This window comes from Camelus ferus, chromosome 13, assembly GCF_009834535.1.
Source record: "Camelus ferus isolate YT-003-E chromosome 13, BCGSAC_Cfer_1.0, whole genome shotgun sequence".
NCBI lineage: Eukaryota > Metazoa > Chordata > Mammalia > Artiodactyla > Camelidae > Camelus > Camelus ferus.
In genome coordinates, this window is record NC_045708.1 from 28,143,548 (window position 1) to 28,171,249 (window position 27,702).

General features: G+C 44.9%; 1 pseudogene; it reads right to left on the minus strand.

Annotated features, from left to right (window-relative positions):
• Positions 1 to 91: 91 nt before the first annotated feature.
• Positions 92 to 27,647, minus strand: LOC102510540 (annotated as a pseudogene).
• Between the last annotated feature and the right edge of the window lie 55 nt (positions 27,648 to 27,702).

A 27,702-nucleotide genomic window follows, 5' to 3' on the forward strand; every position in this document is an offset into this window, starting at 1 on the left:
TCCTTCTAGTCTTTTTGCCTTGGCAAATGACATACATATCTGTCTTTATATATAATACATGGGTATTTTACAAAGTTAGGATCATACGCTGTGCACTGCTTGGGGACCTGATTTATTCAGTCTATGATATATTTTGAATGTTTCGGTTATTAAATGTTCTTTGGAAACATAATTTGCATTAGCATTCCATCCCCTGACTTCTGCCTCAGTTTTGTCACTTACAAGCCAGGGCTCACTATTCCTTCCCTGGAGGGCGGGTGGGGGGCTCTCTGACCCTGTGTCCCTGCAGCACTGCCCAGCGTCAGGAAGACAGGTAGCCAGGGGCACAGCCACCAGGTTGGCCATTGGCCCAGAATCCCAGGACCAGACACCTCACCTGAGGCGCAGGTCACCACCTGTATAAGGGTCATGGGTAATCACCATGGGCTCATTTCTGGGGAAGCCCTTGCACAGGACAGGGTGAGCAGTCACCACCTGATGATTCCCCCGACTAGGCTCTGGCCAGTCCGCTGGTCCCGCCTTCCCAGGGCAATCCAGGAAGCGCAATAAGTGACAAGATTCACCCCACCTTGTTTCACAGGGTTTTCCTGACCAGTCCTCCCTCCTGGGCCTCAGGCCAGCCTGCTCCCCTCCCCAGTCATCCCTAGGGCCAGCATGCTTCGTAACACACATCCTCTTGTCTCTTGGACATCACACCCCAGTGGCCTCACTGCTGCCCGTTCCGACACAACATACCACCAGTGACAGGGACACCGATGTTGAGTAGGGAGGGTCCCTGCTGGGAAAACTGCAGGTAGTCGGGCCCAGCCATGGGAGCAGGCCCCAGCCAACCGAAGAGGAAGAAGCCCTACCTGAAGGCCAAGAGCCAGGCTGGCATCCATCCCTCCGTAGGAACTGGCCTGGGGTCACTGGGCCGGGTCAGCAGGCTGTCCCCACTCCCTCCAGATGCAACCTGATCTCAACCCAAAAGGAGAACATGGCCTGAGAGAACCAGCCCAGCCCGGGAGTTTCTGAATGTCGAGACTTGATCCAAGTACCAGTCAGTCACTGGCAGGTGGCAGGGGAGCAGGTGGCAGTCCCAGAGGAGATTTCTGGTGACCAAGTGACTGATGGGGCTCAGCCTCAGCATGAGAGCTGCTGTGAGGCGGCCTGGCCGACCAAACACTGGTGTGGGATGAGAGGCGACCTAGAGCAGGTGATAAACAGGGCATCAGAGTTCAGTTTCCAGGTGGGACTGGGGACAGGGTAGGAACCAATTCTGCTTTCTTATGTCTCCCAGCACCAAGCACAGGGTCTGGCAAAAGAAGGGCCCTGGGCCCTCTGCCGTGATACAGTTCTGACTAGGGGTTCAGTGCATGAACGATGAGTGAGTGGGTCTCCGAGACTGATGACGGGTGCCCACTAGACTCAAGACTAGCAGGTGTGAGGGCAGGAGGGGAGCCTGGCTAACCCACCTCGCCTGCCTGGTAGCAGGTGAGAGAGAAGACCCTGCAGTGGTCTGGCAAGGACTGGCCCTCAGGGACAGCCCGGAGGGGAGGGAAGCGGCCCAGGTGGCACTATGGTCTCTGGCAGCAGGACAGCCCAGTCACAGCTGCAACCTCCGGAAGCGCCTGGACCTGGCTGGCAGGCAGCAGTGCAGGAACTGGGGTTCATTTTACCAGGAGAAACGTCCAGGAGCCACACTGGTGGGCGCAGGAGGGGCCCTGGCAGCAATGGCCGTGCACAGTCATCTGTGGTGGGGAGGGCAGCACCCGGGCCCACGGCCACACCTGGGGAAGAGGCAGAGCAAGGCCAGGCCGCGCCTGCAGAGGAGCTGCCCCACACTGACCCTGAGGAAGGGCCAGGACACAAAGCCCTGCTTGCTGCAAACAGGACCCCTCGGGTGCCGGTTCCCTGGGGCTGACAGCCCGACCTCTCACACGTACTCCCCACAGTCGGAGATGACCACCTTCTGCTTGGGCTTCCAGTCCTTGCTGCCCTGGGCCTTCGTGGGCGGAACAGAAGAGGAGGGATCAGGGGAGGGAGGATGACAGTAAAGGGCAGCTCAGGGATACCCGGTCCCCCTGCCCATGCCCATCCAGAGCGGCAGCAGCCAAGGCCACAGAGCCCCCGCTCCTGCTCTCCCACACAGCTGTGCACCCAGGGCCGGGGCGGCCACCCACCTCAATCTGAAGCAAGACGTCCAGGCCTTCTGTCACCTCCCCAAACACCACGTGCTTGCCGTCCAGCCAATCTGTCTTGCCACACGTCAGGAAGAATAGGGAGCTGTTGGTGTCTGGGCCAGAGTTGGCCATGGAGAGCAGGCCTGGGGAAGAGAACAACCAGGTCGGCTCCTGGCCCTCAGACGACATCTGTGCAGACTGTTGTCAGCCTTTCAGTCAGGCAGGCTCAGACTCTGGGACATAAAGAATTTTGTCTTCCACTCAGTTGATAGTCAATGAAATGCTGAGCAGGGTTGTTTCAATCATTTTATACTGGTTTGTCTTTTCATTCTTTCATTCAACAAATATTTCTGTTCCTAGCCATGGTGGAGCCCACAGTCTAGTGGATGAGTTACTCACAAGTTAACTGTGGATTCATCTCAGGAATGCAAGGTGGGTTTAATATCCCAAAACCAATGTAATAAACCATATCAATAGAATAAAGGAAAAAATGCACATTATCATCTCAATAGATGCAGGAAAAAATCCAACACCTTTTCAAGATAAAAACATCCAACAAACTAGGAATAAGAGGGAACTTCGTCAGTCTGATAATATCTGTATCTACAAAAAAAAAAAAAAGGTAAAACACTAGATGTTTCCTCCCTAAAATCAGGAATAAGACAAAGATGTTTGCCTTTGCCACTTGTATTCAACATTATTCTAGAGATTCCAGCCACAGCAACTAGCTTCCTCACACCAAAAAAAGAGAAGGCATACAATGGGGAAGGAAAATGTAAAGCTATCTCTATTTGCATATGACATAATCTTAGAAAACCCTAAGGAATACACTAGAAAATTATTAGAACTAATAAATACATTCACTAGGGCTGCAGGACACAAGATTTCTATATGAAATTAATCATATTTCTATATACTAGCAATGAATAACCTGCAAATGAAATCAAGAAAACAAGTTCATTTACAATAGTATCAAAAAAGAATAAAATACTTAGGTATAAATTCAAAAGAAGTATAAAACATATACCCTGATAACTTTAAAACATACTGAAAGAGATTTTAAAAGATCTAAACAAATGGAAAGACATCCTATGTTCATGGATTGGAAGACTTAACATTGTTAAGATGGCAACACTTCCCAAATTGATCTACAGATTCAATGTAATCTCTATCTAAATCCCAGCTGGCTTTTTCGTAGAAATTGAAAGCTTATCTGAAATTCACATGTAAATGCTAGAGCTCCAGAAGAGCCAAAATAACCTTGAATGCAAAGTGGTGTGACCACTTTGGAAAACAGTCTGGCAGTTCTTCAAAATGGTTATCATGCTCAGGCAATCCCAATTCTAGGCAGATACTCAAGAGAAATAAAAACATACATCCATACAAAAACTTATATATCAATGTTCATAGCAGCATCATAATAGCCAAAAAGGAGAAACAGCCCAAATGTCTATCAACTTATGAATAAACAAGTAAATTGTGGCATATACATATAATGGAATATTAATTGGCAATAAAAAGAATGAAATATTGACGCATGCTACATTGTACATGAACTTTTTAAAAATATTATGCTAAGTGAAAGAAGCCAATCACAATAGCCTATATACTGTATTTTATATATATATACCCTCCCCCTTATTTATCTTAAATGTTCAGAATAGGCAAAATCCATAAAGACAGAAAGCAGATTAGTGTTTGCCTGGGGCTGAGGGACAAGGGGATAGAAAGTGACTGCCAAAGGGTGTGGAGTTTCTTTTGGGGGCAATGAAAACATTCTAAAATTGTATGTGGTGATGACTACATAACATTGTGAATACATTAAAAACCATTGAAACATATACTTTAAATGGGTGAACTGAATGGTATGTGAATTCTACCTCAATGAAACTGTTATTTTAACAAATGGAGAATTATGCTCTGAAATAGTGAGTGAAACCTAGTGGCACAGACATTTGCTCAGCAAATGAGAGCACCAGAGGCCGTTCCCCCCCCCCCCCACACACACACTCTCTCTCTCTAGTGACAGTATCATGGAAGCCTTTCTGGAGGAAGTGACATCTGAGTTTAGTCTGAAAGGCCCAGTCTGGCAGGGGCGGAGGGGGCTAGCACGAGGAGCTGCAGCTTGTCTGCGGCAGCGAGAAACCCCTCCCCTCATGGCTGGGCCTGTGCTCCCTTCACACGGGGACTGTGGCCCACCCCTCTTTCAGGCCGGAGTTGATCAGGGTGCTGACACATAATGGATCAGCCCTGTGAACAACTGTTCTAAATATTTAAATATTCAAATGTTTATTACATGTCAGACACTGTTCCAGAATACAATGCTGAACAGGCAAGAATAAGTCCTGCCCTCGTGAGGCTGACATTCTCAGAAGGGAGACAGAAAATAATTAAGTAAAAGAGTAAATTTATAATATGTTTTCAGATAGTATATGAAGAAACATGGAGCTAATTAAAAAGAAGAGGGAGATGGTAGGAAAGCCCATTTTAGAGAGTCAGGTCAGGGCAGACCTCCTGGACAAGGTGACCTGTACGTGACACCTAAAGGAAGTGAGCGGTGAATAAAGCCTGTGGGTGCTGGAGGAAGAGCCGGCAGCTGCCTGCCACAGCCCTGCGGGGAGTGAGCTCTGGGTGCCCGAAGAACAGCAGACGGCAGTGGGGCTCAGGGCGGGCGGCGCAGTCCTTGAGGTTGGAAGGGTGCCAGGACCCAGGTCAGCCGGCCTGCAGGACCGGATCCTACATGAGGTGTGGCCATGGGAGGGATGTCAGCAGGATTGCTCCATCTCACAGAGATTAGACTGTGAGGGGAAAGAGGCAAGAGTGGAAAGAGGGAGCCGAGCTTTGAGGAGGTTGTTTGTGGAGGAGGAAGGTGAGGAGTGGCTGGCCCAGGAGGTGAAGACAGATGGATGTGCCATCCAGGTGACAGAGGAGAGGAGTCAAGGACGAGTCCTAAGTTTCTGACCAAGCTGCCAGGTGGGTGGTGGGGTCACTGACAGAAACAGGGCAGATGGGAAGGAAAGGTTTGGGCACGTGTTTGGGCACAAAAGGTCTGAGACACCGATGGGAAGTCCAAGGGCAGAGATAGGGGAGAACAGCATGGAGATTTACATGTGGGCCAGATAGCTTTAGCAGACATGACTGAAAGCCCTGGGATGGGATGGGACTGTACAGAGCAGTGGTTCTCAGCAGGGTAATACTGCCCCCTCGAGGCTATTTGGAAACTTCAATACGGGAGCAGGGAACAGAGGAATAGTAGTAAGGGAGCAGGGAATCCAGGTGTCCCAGGTGGGCCACGTCCCTCCTAATGAAGAGTTATCCTAAATCCTCTTAGACTTTCAAATGCCCGGACAACATTCATGCTGATGACAAAAATCTGTTTATAATGATCTAACTCCATTTTACATGTAAATCCAGAAATTTATTGTTTGCACCAAATTTTCCAGAAATGGACCTACCATATAAAATGAGGGAATATTCTATTTCTTTTTGGTTGGAATCTTACCATGAGATTTCAGTGTTTCAGAAAATCACATTACTGTGACTCTGGCGACATGATACACCAGTGTCAGACAGTCTACACAGCTAACCTGCTCCAGGCAGAAGTGTGTGTGTTTAAATATACTAAGCATCTGAATACTGAAATGCATATTATTTTATTCTAAATTACTTTCCTTTATAATTATGGTATAATACTATTTTTTTAAAAATTGTATGTTAGAAGGCTGTATTGGAAGTGACTTTCATTTCAGCATATGATAAAGTATCAGTTCTAAGAGGTGGGCACTAGGCTAATGGGTTAAGAACCATTAAGTAAAGCGTGAGTATAGGTGGAGAAGAAAACCAGGGTTGTTGAGCTTTGAGTCCTTCCAATAACTTGGAGGTGGGGAGGAGGAGACAGGAAAGGAGACAGCGGAGGAGCAGCCAATAGGTGCAAAGAAAACGGAAGAGGGAGGTGTCCTGCCAGCAAGTGAAAAAAGGGGTTCAGAAAGGGCGCGATTCATAGTATCAAAGGCCACTGAGAGGTGGAAAGGCTGAGGTTTGGCTGCTGGTAAGAGGGAGGCTGCTGGCATCTTTAACAAGAGCAAGGTGGGGTGGGGAAGAAAGGCTCACTGGAGGGGCTGAAGAAAGAAACGGAGGCCATGATCTACACAACTCCTAAGGAATGAACCTCAAACGGGACCAGTGCGTTGGGGTGGTAGCTGGAGGGGGAACACAGGCTCAAGGGGGAGGTGTTCTCTTTTTTAAAGGTTGTCAGAGTTGCAGCATGTTGTACACTGTTGGGAGTGAGAGTTGGCGGGAAGGGAGGTGCTGGGGGGCAGGTGGAGGATTCAGAAGGGGGGTGGGATGGGCCTCAGCTGGGAACAGAGAGGGAGAACAAAGCAGTTCTGATTGTACTATTGCTCAGTGAAATAAGAAGCAAGAGCGCCAGCTGAGATGAAGAGGGGATGGGGGCGAGGCTGGAGGTCTGAGGAGGGAGGAAAAGGACAGCTTCCTTCGCAGACAGTGGAAGGGGATCAACCAGCGACCCGGGAGGACGGCTGGGCTGCGCTCAAGGCGCCCCCAGGACCTGGCTCCTCAACGGGAGGGCTCGGGTAGCACGCGTGTGCTTTCCTCCGGCGGACAGAGCTCTGTGCCAGGCCAGTAGGACAGAGTGGGAGAAAGGCCCTGGGGCTGGAGGGCGAGAGTGAGGGCAGCTCAGCTGGTGATCCCTGGACACGAGGAGGCAAACGGCAGTGTGGACGCGGGGTGGGGTGGCTGGACCGTGACTGTGGGAGCATATGATGCGTTTCAAGGTCAAACACCTCAGAAAGGACATTACTGTGACAACAATGAAGTCTGAATATGCACTGTACATGGCAGTATTTTATCAGTGTGAATTTTCTGATTTTGGTAACTATATTATGGTAATTCTAAAAATGCCCTTGTTCTTAGGAAATAACACACTTAAGTATTTAGTGGTGAAAGTACATAAAGTTTCCAACTTACTTTCAAATAGCTTCCCCAAAATACACATCATCTATAAATACAAACAGAAAGAGACTAGAATATGTGGGGAATGATAGTCACCAGTAAACAACTGGTGAATGTGGGTAAAATGCATATAAAGGTTTATTATGGAGGATCCTTGTTCTAGTCTGTAAGCTTGAAATTACACAAAATAAAAAATTACAAAAACAATAACAACATGTCACCGTAGTGGCAGGACCAGGCTCTATGCCTCTTCCTCCTAAAAGGAGGCAAGTGTGAACTTGAATAAGCCAAAATAAAAGCCAAAACCCTTTAGAAGCCAGGCTCTAGCCAGGCTGGACACTGCTCACTGGGTGGGTCTCCACCGGACCCCCCACCCCTCAGCCAGAACCACAGCCCGTCACTGCCCTGCACAGCCATCCTGCCCCAGCCCGGCCCGCTTGTCCCCACCCGCTGATCAGGTCCCACCTGGTCCTGTGTTTGAGGATAAAGTTCTCATCATCAAACTTCCTCCCGTAGATGGACTTGCCCCCGGTGCCACTGTGGTCGGTGAAGTTGCCGCCCTGGCATATGAACTGGGGGATGATGCGGTGGAAGCTGCTCCCCTTGAAGCCAAAGCCCTTCTCGTGGGTGCACAGGCAGCGGAAATTCTCTGGGGTCCAGAAAGGAAAAGGTGCTCGGGTTAAAAAATATGAAATGAAACTGGATAGTTAAACCTCCAGCTCTCAGACTCTAAAAAAGTCCATATTACCTGAATTAAATGTTTACTAGGGGTATGGCATACAGACAGACTGAAGAGATCAGGAGAACACAACAGACAGTCCAGAGACAGACCAAGGCACATACGGAAATTTAGTGTTTCATTCAGTATTTAGTATTTCATTGGCACCTTAAAATCGTTAGGGCAAAGATGGACATTTTCCAAAACAGTGCTGGGACATGAACAAACATTTGAAAAAAGTTGAAGCTGGATTCACAAACTCATTGCAAGAATAAACTCTAAATGGATCAGTTATCTAAATGTACAGAGAAGAAAAACTGCAAGTACTAGAGGACAACATAGGTTGAATTCTTCTATAACCTGGGTGTATGGAAAGATTTTCCAGCCATTACTCAAAATCCCAGTGCCATTAAAAAAAAAACAACTCAACAACATAAAAATAAACGACGTTTTGCATGGCAAAAAAACACCATAAGCAAAGTAAAAGCAACAACAAACTGGGAAAAATATTCATTTGCAACATATATCACAGAATATCTAATACACTCAAATATGAAAAACTCTTAAAAACTGGAAGGAAAAAAGATTGAACCTAATAGAAAAGGTGGCAAAAGACATATAACAAAAAACTTCTCCTAAAAAATGATTTTTAAAAGTCATTAAATGTTTATTTATTTATTTATTTTTAATGTAGGTCCTGGGGATTGAACCCAGAACCTTGTGCATGCTAGGCATGCACTCTACCACTGAGCTATACCCTCCTCCTAAGTGTTTAAAAAATATATTCTTCATGAATCATAATAAGAAAAATGTAAATTAAAACTACTTTGAAACTCCATTTCTTACACATCAGACTGGCAAAAATTCAAAAGTTTGAAAACACAGTCTGAGAGTGAAGCCAGGGACACAGGTATTCCCACACATTACTGGAGGGAATGCAGAATGATATTTCTTTGGAGGAGAATCTGGCAGTATCTAACAAAGCTTCCTGTGCATTTACCCTTTGACCCAGCAATCCTATTTCTAGGAATTGACCTAAAGATATACCTCCAACAATACGAAATCCATATGCACACGGTAGCATTATTTGTAATCGCAACATAATACCCACAACCCTAAGAGTTACAATAATATAATAATGCCCACACTTAAGAGTCTTTCTGAATAAACTATGGTACATCCACCCTGTGAAGTATTATAAACAACAGGAAAGCTCTATGAACTGATATGGAGTGATTTCCAGGATACGTTGTTTAGTAAAAAAAAAAAGCAAAGTGCAAAAGAGAAGACAAACTAATTACCTCCCCCATCAAAAAAACAAAAACAAACAAAAGAGAAGATGTGCTTGATCTTGTGAAAGAATGAAAGAAATAAACTGGAAATATTCCTGTATCTTTTCATTTTTGCAAAAGGAAACAAAAGGAGGCTTACCCAGGGATTCTGGGCTAACCCAGGGCTTACCCAGGAACTAATGCCATTGGTTATTCACAGGAGGTGGGCGGAATAAGGGGCAGAGGGAGTGGGGAGGGAGTGACACAACTCCATGTGCACCTCTTGGTATGGTTCTGACTTCTGAAGCATGTCAGTGTTTATTCAAAAAAATAAAACTAAATCAGCAAGGCTGAGGGGAAAGCCCTAAAACTGAATACAAATAGAAGTAAATGAGAATTTAAGTTAAATGGATAAATTAACCATACAGAAGGAAAAAACGGAATCTAAGAATTTTTGAACACAATATTTAGACTCTACAAACTAAAGAAAAACAACCGCAAAGAAATTGTTTGTTGATAGTGGTAAGACTGTAGCAATTTTGAAACTACTTTATACTATAGGCTGAGCAAATAAGTGAACATACTTATGTTATTGGGAGCCAAGGCTCTTACTGTGGGAGAAAGGAGATATAAATATGCAGTAATAGACTGAAATTAGAGTATCAGTATGAACTCATGATTTAAAAATAAACACACAGACACACACACATACTTCCTACTGCCGAAAGAGCCTGGAAACAGTGACATCCCAGAAGCAGCGCACATACCCAGGATCCAGATCTTGAATTCTAATTATTATTTCCTACTAAAAGGAACAGGAGCTTCTTGGAGAAATGGCTGATTCCAGGGTCAGAGCAGAGAGAGTACAAGATAAGCCTGCATCTTGTTATTGTACCAGAAAGTAAGGAAACGCTCAAGAAATGATGGCGAGTGTCAAACGGATATAGGAGCAGGCTTGACAGGGCTCCAGTGGCCAAACTTAGGACAATATGAGCAACTGACAAGTGAATGACTGTAAGAGAGTAGAACATACTGAATAAAAAGACTCACAAGTCCACACTAACACAGGAGCCATCATCTTGGCGGGATGCTTGACCCTGGTCTTTAGGAAGTAGAACACAGAACAAACGAATAAAGGTGAGGGAAGAAGAGAAAGCTCCTACTTATAGCAGAATGCTAACTAAAAGAAATGTAGAAATGCTAATTTTTTTAATGTAGAAGGAACAATAGAAAATTGCCATCACAGTAATAACTGATTCAGTTTAGAATCGAGAAAAGCATACTAAGGGGGAGGGTATAGCTCAGTGGTAGTGTCTGCCTAGCATACACAAGGTCCTGGGCTTAATTCCCGTTACCTCCATTAAAAATAAAAAAATTAATAGATAAATTAACAAACCTAATCCCCCCCCCAAAAGCATACTAAAAACTACTGGGTGAAAAGTCTTAAAGTGTCTCCCCAAAAGTCACTTATCAATTACACACGGAATAAAGGTAACTTGTGAGTCAGAAAAACTGGTAGACAAAACCTTACCCAAGTAACCCTCACCAATAATGGAAAAACCACCACCAGTGACATGGAGACAGACACGCCGCTTCTGGAGTACTCCGAAGAACGCCAAAAATAGCCTGAATCTAATCATGAGGAAACAGACAAACTCAAATGAGGAACACTCTACAAAACAACTGGCCTGGAGTCTTTAAAAATGACAATGTCATAAAAGACAAAGGCAGTTCCAGACTGAAGGAGACTAAACTGACAGTGACAAACACAACGCATGATTCTGGATTAGGGGGAGAAAGGCTGCTGTGAAGGACAGTATTAGGGTATCAGAAACGACACCCTGTGAGAATAGCCCTAAACCAGTGATCATTATAGAGTGCCAAGTCCCTGGGGGTCCAGGAGCCAAGTGGTGGAAGCTGGAGTGGCCCTGCTTCCCATCACCCCTGCTTCCCGTCCCTGCAGCTCAAGGCTCTGTGGGTCTAGAGGGCCTGGCGCCCAGAGAGCACACCTTCGCAGTGGAGACAACTACAATCCTTTAAGCTATGCTGCTGCGTGACCCCTCAGGCTCCTTGTGCCAGGAGACAGCAGGTAAGAAAAGGAGCCATCATCTTGGCGGAATGCTTGACCCTGGTCTTTAGGAAGTAGGTTTGCTGTTACACAGTAGGGCTGGTCAGAATATGTTTGGCACCTGGGGGACCCACTGGGGCCTCTCTTGTCCTTCCCTGCCCAATTTTGATGGGCAGCCATAGCCTGGGAAGGACACAGTGACCAGGAGCTCAAATCCCCTTCGATAAAGGTCTAGGTCACCTCATCAGGTAAGCTACGAAGACAAGCAGAGAAGCCAGCTGAGGTGAGAGTGGGAGGAATGTGGAATGTAGCAGAGGAGGGAGATGACAAATATCATTTGTGGTCCTGGGACCAACAGCAGCAGTGGGAGTATAGTGGCTGCTGTTGGTCCCAGAGTCCTGGAGAAGCCATTCCCAGGTGAAGTGAATTTATTACATGAAGCAAGCAGCTCTGAGTGGCACAAGGGGTGGACCGCAGTAAATGCGATCTAAGCCTGCCGATCCTCTCCAAGATCAAGACCCTCACCCTCTCACCTCCCAGGAGTGTTGGATGCTACCAGCCCCAGGATGAGTCCCACCCAGGAAATGCCCTTGGCCAAAGACAGCTGCCTCACTACTCCTGGGAATCAGCCAGAATTCATGACTGGTCCATGTGAGGGTACAAAGGCCTGGCCCCCTGGCCTCAATTCAGAACCGGATATTCTGAAGGGATATCCAAGCTCCAAAACTCTCCCTAGGATCAGCTGAAGTTTCTGTGTGACTGCAAGGCCATTCTGTACTTGCTTTGCCCAATCGCTCCCCTCACTCCCTTGCAGGAGTTGTTCCTGAAGTCGCTTCCCAATAAACTTCCAGCATCCAATTCTCCATGAGTCTGTTCCCCAGAAAAAACAGACCTAAAACAGCGAGAACTAAGAAAACTCAAGTAGCATGAAAATATTTTTCAGAGATAACAGCACTAAAAGTCAAAACAGTCACCTAAAAGAAAAGAATGTTGCCTCTGGCAGGGCAGAAAAATTATGATGATGGGGGAACAGAAGAATGTTATGTTTATTACAAAACATAGAACAATTTTCTTCAAACTATGTGCAATTATGACTTTGCTAAGTATTTTTTTTTTAAGCTAGATTGAGGGAGAGGGTGTAGCTCAGTGGTAGAGCACATGCTCAGCATGCACGAGGTCCTGGGTTCAATCCACAGTACCTCCATTAAAAATAAATAAATAAACCCAATTACCCCCCCAAAAAATTTTTTTTGAAAAGGAAACTAAATGAAGTTTCCTTTATTTAAAAGCCAGATTGAAATCCAAAAAAAGGATTATCAGTAAAAATGGTCATTATGAATATTTAAGAAAACAGGTAACACACAGCAGCTGTCAATAGTAGTTACCCCTGGGAGACGGGCTGGAGACAGCAAGGAGGGAGAATGTTAGCTTTTAGTTTATAACCTGAAAAATAGTAACTTTCCAGTGGAGAAACCTGGCATAGAGCTCTTTAACCAAGTAATCACAGTTAACATCACAAATACTGGAACTGACCTCAGGTACTTCCTCATACGATGCACTAACAAGGAATCAACGTTCTTCTGCGGTACTCCTGCCAAAGCACATAATCTAAATCTAATCATGCGGAAGTGCCAGGCAAAGACAGACTGAGAAACCATCTTAAAAACAAGTGGTCTTGGGGGTTGGGTATAGAGCTCATGCTTAGTGTGCACCAGGTCCTGGGTTCAATCCCCAGCACCTCCTCCAAATATAAATAAGCGAATAAACCTAATTTCCTCCCTCTCATAAAACAAACAACAACAACAAAAACAAGTGGTCTGTCCTCTTCAAAGGTGTCAAGACAGAGGAAGACAATAAAAAACTGAGAAACTGTTACAAATAAAAGATGACTAAGGTGACTCACCCACTAAATGCAATGCGTGAATCCTTGTAAGGGAGGGAAATCTGTTAAAATTACTATAAAGGATGTTATTGGGGTAAGTGATGAAATGTGAATATGCCCTGAAGATTAGTTAGTAGTGCTGTACTCACATTAAATTTCCTGATTTTGGTAACTGTATTGTGACTATGTAAGGGAATATTCCTGTTCTTAGGAAATTCATACTGAAGAACTTAGGAGTCAAGGGGCACGATGTATGTCTTCAACTTCTTCTCAGTTAGTACGGGGGTTAAAAAAAAATGTGTAGTATATAAAGAAAGTGATAAAGCATAGGGGCAAAAAAGTAAATTAATGAATCGATAAAGGACATATGAGAGAGCTCCTTGTACTACTCTGGTAGAATTCTTAATCTATATATCTGTAAATTTGAAAATATATCAAAACAAAATTATCCAAAAAAAATACAATAAAATCAAATGAGATAGTAATTAAAACAATTTATGAACTTTCAACTGCTTACTCTTTCTAATGGTTCTAAGCCTTTATAGTTTCAAAAATGCCTGCTCTGCCTCATTTGTTACTAGATCCTGGGATCCAAGATGCCTCAAATGGACTTAGGCAGAAACAGTCGAGGGCCCAGGATTCCAGACAGCTTCTTCTCCACCTTGCTTGGCCACCAGCTTCCCGACTGACCTGACGGAGTCCTGCTCACCTGCTGTCATGGGAACAACGTCTGAACGCAGGAGCATCTGGGTGCGGCCGGCTGGCTTGTTCCCGATCTTGATGTCCACGTACACCTGAGGGTTTGATCGGACCTATTCGGCAGGGGGCTCTCCCTAGACGCAGGAGAAATGGCCAGGTTATAGAGAACTCCCTGACTCCCCGAGGAGAAGAGCGAGTCTTCTTCCGAGTCCACACCCAGAACCCCACTGCAGTGAGCAGGCTGAACAAGGCTCTGACAGGGGAGGCGTTGGGCCCTGATGGGCTGCAGAAGGCGGAGGCCACGGCCACGGCTCCCAGCTGGACATCTAGGGACAGGAGACCTCAGCACCATCTAGCGGGAGCCCCAGCCCACGGGCACGTTACTCATCACTCCCTTGGCCACGCCACCTTCACCCTCCCCGTCAGTCACAGAACGGCACTTTTCTGGACCACAACACACAACTCTCAACATCTTCAAACCCCACCTCAAGCCCTCCCACCTTAGTCCAGTTAAATGGACCCATCTCTGTAGCACCATCCCCTCTGTGCTCAGCCCTGCACAGCCACAGGCTGGCTGCGATGGAAGCAGGGACGGCCTAAGTGCTCAGAAGACAATGGAGGAGGTTGGGGCATTGCTTTGTGCTCCAGATGGATGAGACTGTTTAGACAATAAATAAAACACTCAATACAAACCCTCCCATTTGTTTGACAGAGGAAAACTGTTGTCTCGGTCTGACCCCTTTGTAATGTGGATTAGGTCAACAGACAGGTATGGAGCTATCAGGCCAACTCCTGGGCTATTAAATAAACAGACAGGGCTCTGCCCTTAAAGAACTGGCTACCCAGTAAGGGGGGAGCAGCCACAACTGGGAGAGGACACAGATCCTAGAGCCACACAGCCTTGGTTCAAACCTCAGCCCCACCACTTCTGAGTTGTATAACATCCAAAAGTTATTTGACCTCACCGTGCCCCAGTTTTACCACGTAGAATTGGGCATAATAATAGTATTTACCTAAAGGATTTCCAATAGGAGTAAATATTTGTAAAGTAATTAGTGCCTGGCATAGAACAAGCAATATTTAAAATTTGTTAAATAAGTAATGTCCAAACAATGTAGTAAATGCTAGGGTGGGGGTCTCATGGAAGCCCAGAAGCCATGCAAGCCCAGAAGGGACCCCTCTCACTCAAGGAAACGATTCAGAAAAGTGTCATGAAGAAAGTGGCAACTGAGCTCAGCTATGAAAGGAGAGTAGGAGTTAGCCAGATAAAATCAGTTGGAAAGGGCATCTTAGGCAAAGGAACTGCTTATGCAAAAACACAAGAGATCTGTAGGTAACTACAGACTCTTGTTTCCTAGAATATAAAATGGAGCTACAACGTGGCGAGACGAGCAGCGTTAGAACACGGAGAGTCCTTCTATGTGTCTGATGAAGCCTAGTCTCAATCCTACAGATGAACGGGTCCTTAAAATGCTTGCGGAGGGCAATCATTATCAGATCCGTGCTTTAGAAGGCTCCTCCTGGCAGCTCCGATCAGGAGGAAGCAGGCAGTTAGGAAACTACCCTCATTATTCACAGGAGTGATGACAGAGGCTGAACCAAGACAACGTGGCAGGAAGAAACAGGAGAGGAAAGATCCAGGAAGACTTAAAAGATAAAACGAGCAGAATATGACAATGCATGAGGTGTGAAGCCTAATAAACTGAGGTTTCCGGGTTAGGTGACTAAAAGGCAGCAAAATTAGCTAAGATGGGGCACACAAGAAGACCAGAGTGAAAGGAAAGTGGAAATCCACTTGGATACGCTTTGTTTACTTTTGGTGACTGTGAGACAGTCAGGCAGAAATATGTGAAACTGGGAGAGAGGTCAGCGCTAGGACTAGAGATAAAATAACCAGAACACTGAGTGGCTGCAGTAACTTCAGACAATGGACAAAAGTGGCTAAAATGCACAGTGTGGAGAGAGGAGGTGAGGGCCAAGGAAGGAACTCAGAGAAACACCACTATACAAAGGATGGACAGAGGAGGAGGAGGAGCCCCTGAATTGTCCTGAGGAGCAAGGCTCAGGATGGTGTATTGAGAAGCAGAAGGACGTGCCGAGGCGAGGAGAGCCCTGGACCTGACTACAGACTGGGAGAAGGGCCTCCCTAGAATCAGGGCCAGAATAGGAAGACAGTGAGCCAGGTGTCAAAGTCGTCAGTGAGGGAAAGGGAAGGATCAGGGGGAGGACGGGTGCCGGTGATGTCCTTTCTATCTCAGACACCCACCTTGTTCAATAGCCATCACAAACGGATACCCCAGAGCCCCACAAGAACAAGACCCAAAGGCTCTCCATTCAATTCACCCACCACTACCCACATCAGGAGTGTCCTGGGTGGGGAGCGCCAGCCTCTCTGGAAGGCAGACTGTAATCTCACCTCCTAGGTTTTCACTTTGGGAGGCTCTGACCCTTCCTCCCCTTTATTCTCTTCAAGAGTCTTCCCAGAAAATGTCTTCAATCAGTCATCATTTGACCAAACTGAAAGAAAAGAATCAAATGTTAAGAAATTCAAGCTATCAGTCAATTGCTCATTAGCTATGTCCAGTTCTTTGCTGCTTTGGTCAGCACTACGGGGACATACGACATGGACACACAGGCCACAGAGAAGTTACCTCTTAGGAGCTCCCCAGGGCAAGGAAAGCTGTCACTGGAAGTGCCAGGCCTTTAAGTTCAGCAATTAGAGCAGAGGTGGGTGAGAATAAGGAGAAAGGACAAAAGGAACGTTCCAGCCCTTGTCAAGGCTGGAAGGACACGGTCTATGTCTACTTCCCAAAGCAAAGACTTTCACAGGGACAAGGCTAGCTTTGCTGAGAACCTCACTCTTTATTTCCATGGAGTGCTGCATTCTCTTCTCTACAATACACCACTCTACTCAGGGACATACTGCCACCTCAGCAGGAAGTCAGACAGGGAGAAAAATGCAACAGGGCCCAACGTTGAGGACATGATGGGGAATCTATGGTTGCCCCCACATACCTGGTCTGGACGAGGTATCTTCCTTAATTCTCATTGGTTTGGCCAAAGCGACATGAATTGTCCCCCTCAAAGAGTTCAGGTTCATTCTGAAAAGACTGCAGTACCACTCAGCTGCTTAAACCTTGTTAGGCTGAAAGAAGACCTGACGGCCTTCCATTTACTTCTGAGAATCTGAGACTCGCTCATGATTAATTCTAAGTTGGGAGCCTGCAACTCCCAATGGCAAGTTAAGCACAAAGCTCACCACAGAAGGCCCCCGAGCCACCACACACTTCCTTTCTTTTAGCACCAGCAACAGGAAGGTCTGTGCTGGCATGATCTTTGGATTTGAGTTCAGGACTCTGAAATTAAAAGGGTAAATGCAGTTACCAAGTACCTGAGTCCACCTTAAAAAGAGGGGATCACTACTGAACTGGAGAAAAATGGTATTGATGGCGGGGAAGGATACAGCTCAAGTGGTAGATTGCATCCTTAGCATACACAGGGTCTTGGGTTCAATCCCCAGCACCTCCTCTAAAAATAAAACAAGTAAGTAAAACCTAATAGCCTCCCCCCTCAAAAAATAAAAATAAAAATAAATAGTACTGGTGGCTTTTGAGGGGCTGTTTGATGAAAGAATAGAGAACATGGAATGATATACAGGAATATTTCATTTTCTAAGAATAACTGATACTAGGAAAAGGTAAGTAGACAGATTTTTTTTTTAAGTTTGTTTTGGGTCCTTTTAGTTTTCATAGTTTCATGAAAACTAAAAAAATAAAAAAGAAAGAAAAGAAAAAATGATTCCTTAATTCAGTAAGATTTAGGTTACAATTACAGCTATGTTCTTGTTCTTAGAAACAAAGATGAATAAAGTACTAATTTTTTATTTAACTTTTTTTATTGCGTTATAGTCATTTTACAACGTTGTAATAAAGTACTAATTTTATTTCCAGTGATTAAGAAAAAACTGAATGATAACATGAAAATAACATTCTTATTTCACATTCAGTCATGAAGACTGATCATAAAGATTTTTTAAAAGGGCAAAAACATTTAAGGGTTTTGTGGTAGGCACACTAATGGCGCTCCAAAGATGCCCACCTACTCCCCAGAACCTATGAATATGTTACATTACGTGGCAGGAAAGAATTAAGGTTGCGAGTCAGCTGACCTCAAAAGAAGCATATTATCCTGGATTATTCAGATGGGCTCAATGTAATCACAAGAATCCTCTACATGTGAAGAGGGAGACAGAAGAGTTTTCAGAGTGATGCAGTGTGAAAACAACTCAGCTTGCCATTGGCGGCTTGAAGATGGAAGGAATGTGGTCAATCGCTAGTAGCCAGGAAAGGCAAAGAAACAGATCCTCCCCCAGAGCCTCCAGAAGGAACACAGCCCTGCCAAAATCTTCATTTTAGCTCAATGAGACCCACTTTGGACTTTTAACCTCCAGAACTGTAAGATGATACAATAGTTTAAAAAAAAGAAAAAGAAAAAAAAGACCCTATGAACTCATCTACGAAACAGAAACAGACTCGCAGACGTAGTAAACAATCTTATGGTTACCAGGGAGAGGGGGTGGGAAGAGATAAATTGGGGAGTTTGAGATTTACAAATGCTACCCACTATATATAAAAATAGATTTTCAAAAAAGTTTCTTCTGTATAGCACAGGAAACTATGTTCAATATCTCGTAATAACCTTTAATGAAAAAGAATATGAAAATGAATATATGAAAAAAATACAATACAATAGTGTTGTTTTTAACCCACTACTGTGTAATTCAGCAACAGAAATTCAAATCATTTTCTTCTGAAGCATCCAACCTGTCATAACCCTTGTGGTTCTCTCTTCCTCAGCTGTTAACTGGTTTAACTTTATGAGAGCATCACTTTTCAATGGCACAAAAGAGCGTCACTTTGTTTTAGCCTCACTGAATTTGTTGATTGATTGTACTGGGGATTGAACCCAGAACCTCCTGTATGCTAAGCATGCACTTCAAAAGAGCCTCACTTTTTTGACTAGAGCCACTTACAGCAGTTTTCCACAGTCCTTTCCATACACTTTATAAAACCTTGCGCCTTATGCAAGGTTCACCATTTTACATTGCAATCAATTTATACTCTATCTGTAGTATATTGCCCTAGTCTAGAGGTTGGCAAACTTTCTGTAAAGGGCTGGATAATAAATATTTTAGGTGTTGTGGGCCACATACAGTTTCTGCTGCATGTCCCCCCCACCCACACCCGCCAACAACCCTTTAAAAATGTAAAAACCATTTAGCCCACAGGCTGCAGAATAAATTTCACCCATAGACTGCAGTTTGCTGACCCTTGATGTATATACAAAAATATCAGGGTAAGATTAGCCAATAAAGATGGTTGATATTTATGCAAGTATTAAATGGGGAGGATTTCTGAATAAGAATTAATTTTGTATGTAGGCAGTTCCTAGTGAGTACTTTCAAATAATGGCAACTTTTGCTTCCTCGATAACTCTGAAACTGTGGGAAGTGGAAACAGAGTATGCACATGAGGGTCCCAAGTATAATGAAGCAGCTCCAAATAACAGCTTTAGTAAAAAGCATACCATGTTGTTGACAGCTGCTGCAGCATCCTGCCAAAAGAATACAAGGAAAAAGTTGATGCCTGCAGTTCAATTCTTGTAGTTAGCACTCAGGTAAAAACTCAGTAGCACAAGCCCTGGGAAAAAAGACGCGAGTTCCCTTCCTACTGCCTAGACTGTGTGCATCTAGACAGAGCATGGACTGACTGCTTGTTAGGGCTGGTGGTGTAAAGATGCGTGCTCGGGCTATGGAGACAGAACACACGCGGGAAGCAGGAACTGACAACGCCAGGCCCAAAGGCTCGGGGCTCTGCAAGACCTTCTTTTACATTCTGACTGCATGAGGGGAAATCTGACCTAGGCCTAGTGGGCCTTCCTTCAACCAGAACTTTCATGGCAACTGTCACCACCAAGCCACTCTAGGGGATTGAATAGTGTCCCCTCAAACCTCAGAATGTCACCCTATTTAGAAATATAGTCTTTACAGATGTAATTACTTAAGATGAGGTCACACTGAATTAGGGTGGGCCCTAAATCCAATGACTAGTGTCCTTAAAAAAAGAGAGGACACGAGAAGATACATGTAGTGGAGAAGGCCACGTGAAGACTGGGGCAGAGACTGGAGTGACGCAGTTACAAGTCAAAACAACCCAAGGATTGCTGGGAAGAGTCAAGGAAGGATTCTTCTAGAGCCTTCAGAGCGGCTCTGCCAATAACGTGATTTCAGACTTCTAGGCCCCAAGCTACGAGAATAAATTTCTGGGTTTTGTTTTGTTTTGTTTTTTGACACCTTTATTATGGTATGATTCCTGTGCAGCAAACATATTCCAGATGTACAATTTGATGAATTTTGATAGATGTATACACCCATGAAACCACCACCACAATCAAGGTAGCTAACATTTCCATCACTCCCCAAGAGGTGCAAATTTCAAATTCCCAATTTATCCCTTCCCACCGCCTGTACCCACTAGTAACCATCAGTTTATTCTCTTTGTCTGTGAGTCTGTTTCTGTAATTTCTGTTTTTTAAGCCACAAAGTTTGTAGTAATCTGTATGGCAGCCCCAGGAAACTACTACACCCACTCAAATGGAGCGGCACCTTTTGTAACCAATGACAACAGCAACGTTAGTCAAAAACCAAGCAGGGAAAATTTTTTACCTCTGACAACTCAGATTCAACAAAAGTAAATCCTTGGTGCTTTTCTACAGCAGCAGAAATGGGTAGTTAACATGTGGGCAATAGGAAGAAACAGGCCATATCCAGATGCCATTTAAAAAGCAAAAATATTATATGGAATTCCTAAAAATCTGCTTATGTCCTGGTAAAATATTATCAGCCATAATCCAAATTATTAAAATGTTGTATGCTGCAGTAGTAGCCCAGTTTCTTGTCAACTGCACTGTAATCAGGTTTTTAACTGTGCCTCCTGAAGTCTTTTGTCATTCACAGACAGCTATGGTTTTACTCTGATGCCTTTGCAAAAGTGTTTCATCTTCAAGAAGATTTATAGAAAGGCAGATTACAGTACTGAACTGGGTAAGAAGTTAAAAAAAAAAACAATGAAAAACCTGATGTTTTCAAAAAAAGTTAACAAAAGGATTGGTTACTGAGTAAACTGGTTAATATAGTTATAATTTTTAAGGTTTTGGTCAGGAATATCACTTTTTTTTTTTTTTTTTGGTGGGGGAGGTAATTAGGTTTATTCATTTTTATATTTTATTATTATTTTTAAGAGGTGCTGGGGATTAAACCCAGGACCTCATGCATGCTAAGCACGCAGTCTACCACTGAGCTACCCCACCTTCTTCTACTGGTTTGGATCTGTGTTTACCAGATATAGGAAAGCTCTTCCCCTCAAGTTACTCATGACTTACAGCAATTTGGTAAATTATACCTCTGCGGGTAAAACTGAAATATTTTTCTTTTCTCTCTGCCTGGTCCCTCCAGAAATTAGAGACTCTTGGTTCCAAGCAGCCTTATCAGGTGAATGCGAAAGACTGTCTCCTGTCATGTGGAGGAATCTTGCTATTTGGGGAACCTCTACAAGAGAGGAATTAGCTGAGGCAGAATCTGATGGCAGGCCTTTGGCATGGCTCTCCTAGCCTTGAGAAGCCTTTGAGGAATTTAGTCTGAGACTCTTCCTGAGGAATTACACCGGAGTCAGTTTGAAGGAGCCTATGTGGTCCACTGACCAGACTTATTTTGTAAATAAATTAGTCTTGATTTGGCTGCGTTTGGTGGAGATGAAGATAATTTTAGAGAGAAAAAGATCAATTTCAATAGATATTAAATTCCAGTTCTGTTAACTGAAGTCTGTGTTTATGAAAGTTACTGTATTAGCCACACTTTTGCCCTGATGTTGAGGAGGAAACGGAACTATCTAATGGAGTTGTCACCGAGTACAGCTACTCAGGATATACAACAAAGACTGCCTGCTTTAAGCCTGCTGCTAAAAGCCCATGTACAATGCTTGTGTAACAGCTCAGTATGAGTGATAAAATGTATAGCCTACAAAATGCTTCTCCATTAACATACTTCAGAGCCTGTTCACCAGTATCTAAATAGTTTTGCCCCCAACACGGAAATTAGGCAGATGTAAAGGGGTCCCAGCACCAGGGACATGATCTGAACTGAGGGCAGGCAGCTGAAATACCCCAGCATCAAAGGACAGGTATTTTGATCATCAATGCTTTCTACTGAAGTATTTGCAATCAAAAGGGGAAATGACGGGAAAATCTACATAGATAGATTTCTGGCTTTTGCATGGTTTGACTTAAACTTTACTGACCAAAGCAGCCTGTTTTATAGCCTTTCGAACATGCACTGTACATCTGCTTTGGGCACAGAGGATAGGAATGCATTTGAAAGTCAAAACAGAGTAGCTGTGGTTAGACACCCAAGGTAAAACTAGGCGGCCATCGTGGATTTGGTTTCAGACAAGTTCCTGTATTGCTGAAAACTTGAGTTTTCTGAGCTATGTCAGAATTGGGACACCACCAGCCATTCTCAAAGCAGTGTCTGCTGGCAGCTGGTAGCTGCAACCTTATATTTTCAAGGTCTATTAAATGTTTAGACAATGAAATTGCTTTAGATCAGACTGAGACAGGAGGGAAGGGGTGGGGGTAGGACACAGCCATTAAAAGAATGACATGGCAATTAGCACGAAGATGGCAGAAAAGTCAATTCTCAATAGACCCTGAGGCCCAAGACAGCAGAAGATTTGACCTCCAGTGGATCTTGAGACATGATAGACATTGTAATGTACTTGCACTGTGAATGACACACCCACAAGAGCCATGACAGTTCTGAAGCTAACTATGAAATGTCAAAGAGTGGGCATTGGCCCAATTCCTGGGAATCCCTGCCCCTTCCCCAAAGCAGCTGGAATAATCCTCTCACTTGTTAGCATATAAAAACTAGCAATACCATGCATCATGCATCACCTCTCTCTCTTGCCTTTCAAGAGGCCCGCACTCTGTCTATGGAGTATCTACCTTCACTTTAATCACCACCACCCCTTCCCCTGCGTGTACATCTCTCTAAATAAATCTTTTACTCAACTACGGCTCACTCTTGAATTCTTTCCTGCAGGAAGCCAAGGACCCTCAGTTGGCAGGGCATATCCCAGGGACTCAACAGAGACCTGGACATGGCCATCCTCTCATGCACTACCCCCACACTTTTTCCTCTATCAAGACATTAGAAGGAAAAATAAATAAATAAAAGGGAGACATAAGTGCATGGCCAATAGCTCCTGTTATGTACATGTTAACCACATCAGAAGTTAAGATTTACTTAGTCTTAAGACAAATGGGTACTCTGGGTACAAGCCTCCCCAAAGTGCCAGGTCCAGACTGTGTTTCAACTTATTCTCTTGAATTCCTCAGGGAATGAGGTCCATTTTGTCTATTTTGTTTATCACTCCTCTTACTTCTAATTGGGTCTGCAGCACCAAAATGGTGGACCAAGGGATTGAGATCTTAATCATACTAGACTTGGATCCAGGACTGGGATCCAGGACTTGAAATTCAGGAATATTTCTAATTTGGTGTCCCTTCCCCCATTTGAGGCAAGATCATGCCCCATTGCATTAGGAAGCAGCCAGAGTGATCATCACCCCATTTCCTGAAAGATTTGGGAAAGTGAAAGAAAGGGGGAGTATTAACACCTCTCTATCCAAAATGTTATTCCTTTTCTTGTCCAATATCTATTCTTAAGATTGAGGAGTATCAAAGAAAAGGGGGTACTAAAATGGAGCAGGACCCTGTGCGGTCCTCCCTGGTACAAATCCTTTCATGTCCAGTGTCTCTAGTTTGTAGGAAATAGGCTTCATAGCCTCCTTGACCTTCCCTGAGGTCCAAAGGGCAGATTCAAACAGTTGCTAATCAGGGAAGGGAGGGAATGTGAAAACAAGGGAAGAATAGTCAGGAAACAAGAGTGCAGCCCTGGGGCAGGGTCCTGGTTCCTCCTCAAGGAACACACATAACAATATCTTTGCGTTCTTCTGCAGGAACTAAGACCCCCAGCCAGGTGGAAGACAGCAACTTCCGGCTGAACACAAGGTTCCTGGAGCACCACCCTGTTACCTCACCACCAACCAATCAGAAGAAAGTCACACACCATGCAGCCCTCACTCCAAATTCTGCCTATAAAAACTTCCCCCAAAACCATCAGGGAGTTCAGGTTTTTCAAGCATAAGCCACCTGTCCTCCTTGCTTGGCCCTGCAATAAACTTTTGTCCACCCCACCCCAATCTAATTTTTAGATTTTTTTATTTACTCAGCAATGCTTCCAGAAATATTAGTCATTTTGTTTTAAACCAACATAGCTAAATAGTGAACTAAGTTTTTAAACTTTGTAGTATCCAATTCTACCATTACAGAATTGAAGCCTGAAGTTACTTTACAAGCATTTTGATAACCTTTGTTTACAAGATTTATAGAAAGTAGAAAAAGTTGTTCATTTGTCAGTTATTCATTCCAACAGAGCATCAACTGCATCCAGAGCACTGACTTCACTACTGAGTTAGGTGACTATTAAAGAAGGGACCACAGTGCTTGTCCTCAGGAAAGAGCTACCTTAGCTGGTGGAGAGCAAAAACAACAGGAGTCACTAATTTACAGAACTCAGGAGTGAAATAGCCAAAAAGCCAATTTTACCTTTTCATTTAAGCATTGAATAAACGAAGGCTCAGAGAGTTTAAGTGTCACACAAAGTTAGTGGCAGAGCTGGGTCTAAAACTCCTATCTTAGAAAATAACTGCCAAGGATCAAATGGAAATGTGCATGTGACACAAACGTGACGGGAAACTCACATAGGTGAGCTGAAGCCAAGGCACCTTGAGGTTGAGCTTCCCTGCTGTCCTCTGCTACTTAAAAGCACAGCTGTCAAGAAGGGAGGTCTGGTCAATGGATCTGGTGGGGTACAGCTACCTAGCAGGTGGTGTGAAACAACGCCCAGACCCTTTAAGATTTTTCTGTCTATCTTCCTACTGGCTCTTACTACACAATTTATATATTAAATGATCAGAAATCAAAGCTGCCCAAATGGTTCCAACATAGAGAAAGCCTTTCCTCAGATCCAATAAATTGTTGATCTCTGTAAATTTCAACCCACAGTCACACTGAGACAGGAGGGAAGGGGGCAGGGCACAACCATTAAAAGAATGACAGCAATTAGCACCAAGATAGTGGAAAATTCATCTCCCAGTAGACCTCAAGCTTCAATCTATGCCCACTGAAATACAGCAGCATGCTAAATGGCACTCCCACAGTTGCCATGACAGTTTCAAGGCTGACCATTAAAGGTCAAAAAGTGGGTGATGGCCCAGTTCCTAGGGATCCCAGCCCCTTCCCCAAAGTAGTTGGGAGTAACCCTCCCACTCATTAGCATATGAAGTTACCAAGCCCATAAAAACTAACAACCCCCACACCTTGCCGCCAATCTTTTTCCTGGCTGACCCATGCTCTGAAGCCACTGCTCTCCCTTCTGAGTAAGATGGCCCGCAATCCGCCTATGGAATGTGTATCGCCTAGGCCTTTCTCTTGCCTTTTGAGATGGCCTGCACTGTGTCTATGGAGTGTGTACCCCTCTGCGTAAATCTTTTACTCAACTATGGTTTGCTCTTGAATCCTCTCCTGTGTGAAGCCAAGGACCCTCACTTAGTGGGGCACATTGCAGGGACTCACCTGGGACCTGGGACACGGCCATCCTCTCACACCTCCCATTTTTCCTCTATCAACACAACCATCCTGGCCTTGTCCTCATAACATTCCTCTTCCATCACCAAGATCAGTCATGCTGACCCAGAGTGATATCTTCCTGAACTTCAATACATACCAACCATACACAGAATGTACATGACTTAAAAGCTTTTCCAAGTTCTTTCCTGGCATGAGGCATCTGAACATGAGACGCTGAGGAGACTCACCTGTTTCATAATCCAGTGGAATGTGAGTATCTGTGATGTCTCCAAAAGGAATAAAAGCAACACGAAGGACTCTGTCGTCCACCTCCTCTGCCAGCCAACCTGCAAAGACATCAAGTGCCTTCTGAATCAATGTCCTCCACACTCTTGGTGCAGCTGCTGCAACGCCCTGTCAGCAAGAAAGCCACAGGGAGGGGAAGGAGGGGTCCCTATGGGATTTTGGGTATACAAAATGACTTGTGAGGTACACTCCTCCCCCATCCCTCTTCAGACCTCACATCTAGCCCCTGCTTATTTTGACAGCTTCCTAAATGAGCTGACTGCTTCCAGACTCTCTCTCCTCTGTATAGCCACTAGGACTCCGGAAAGGGAAAATCTGATTGTATCACTGCCCTGCTAAGTATTCTCCAAGACTTAACCAATGACCACAGGATGGAGTCTCAGCATGGCATGTAAGACCTTCATAACCTGAGCCCTGCCCAACTCTTCAGCCCCCTTTCTTCTTGTTCCCCCAGTGCAAACTACTTGCCCCCAGTTGCTAGACTACTTCACCCCCTGGGCTTTTGCCCTTTCTGCTATTCATTCAAGCAACAGCCTTGCTCCCATCTTAGCTACCTGCTTAACTCCTGGTCTTTCAAACCTAGCTCTGGCCCCTGTACCTCCTGTAAGTCTTCCCTCACCTCTCTGGATGGAGTGGTCATTTCCCAAACAAAACCTGTCTCGGTCACATCGTAGCGCACGCCAATCTGCACAGTGAGGCTGGTTCCATAATTCCTGTTATTCTGGGAGCTCCTTCACCTAAGGGGTCAGAGCTGCAGTTTAGCCAATGAATGGACATGACAGTTTGGGATGCAGTCTAAGGTCACAGTAACAGATCTCACTACCTCTCGAGGTCCATATCCTGGGCAGCGCTAGGTCCAGGAAAGCCGTTGTATCATTGGCACTGTTCACAAGCTGAGGGGGTAAAGCACGAGAGACCCAGCCCGGATAGCCGCATGCCGCCTGGGGACTCAGGTCTGCACCCAGTCCACGCTGCCCTCAAACTGTCTCAGTCAAGCCCTGCCTGTGAAGACCCCTGCCTTGCCTGCATGCCAGCTCACCCAGGTTGAGCACCCTCTTGGTGGCAGCCATCTTGTTTCCCGGCTCTTCCTGGAAGTGGTACCCAGGCCCCATCCGTGCCCCTTTTCCCAGGAGCTGAGGCTCCTGCATGCCCAGGACCCATAGAGCTAGGTTTGGAGGGGCAGTTTGATTAATGGAAAAGACAAACACACTCACATTAACTGCAGACCTCAGGAAACAGGGGATCCTACCTTAGACTGGAACTTTAGATCAGTTATTTAAGGTGAGACCAAACCTTAAGGAAAAGGGGTAGCCTGCCAAGAGGCTGAACCAGGAAGGAACAACCCAGGGAAGGGGACCACCTGGGGAAGATCCTAAGATTGCCAAGCTTCAAGGAAGGGCAAAGTGTTACTGGAGGACAGGGAGGGCAAATAGAGTTGCTGACCTTGGCTAGGTTACAGCTGACGACTTCAGCCACTCACACCTATCTCTAGAGCCTTTTCCCACTGCTTGTGGGAATCTCAGTTGCAGAATCTGGGCAAGTGGACCTGTGTGCAGGATAAACTGATAGGAGGAGAGGGGACTGGCAAACCTGAAATAACATAGTCCAAGAAAGGAGGGCCAGGTTCTGCGTATCTCACTATATGTCCTTGGAACACACGCCAACCACACCCTGCACCCAGTGCCAGACCCAAGGTCTGCTCTGATTGTACTAGACTTCCGTTCCCAATATGAACGTCCTCCCATAATAGAATGCAACGGGACAGTTCTGCACATCTTGCTAACCCAAAATAATCTGCTTATAACCATCAGAAAAAAATAAGCTATACAGAACTTCGTCTGACCCTATTTACATCCAAAAAAAAACTTCCAGTGAAA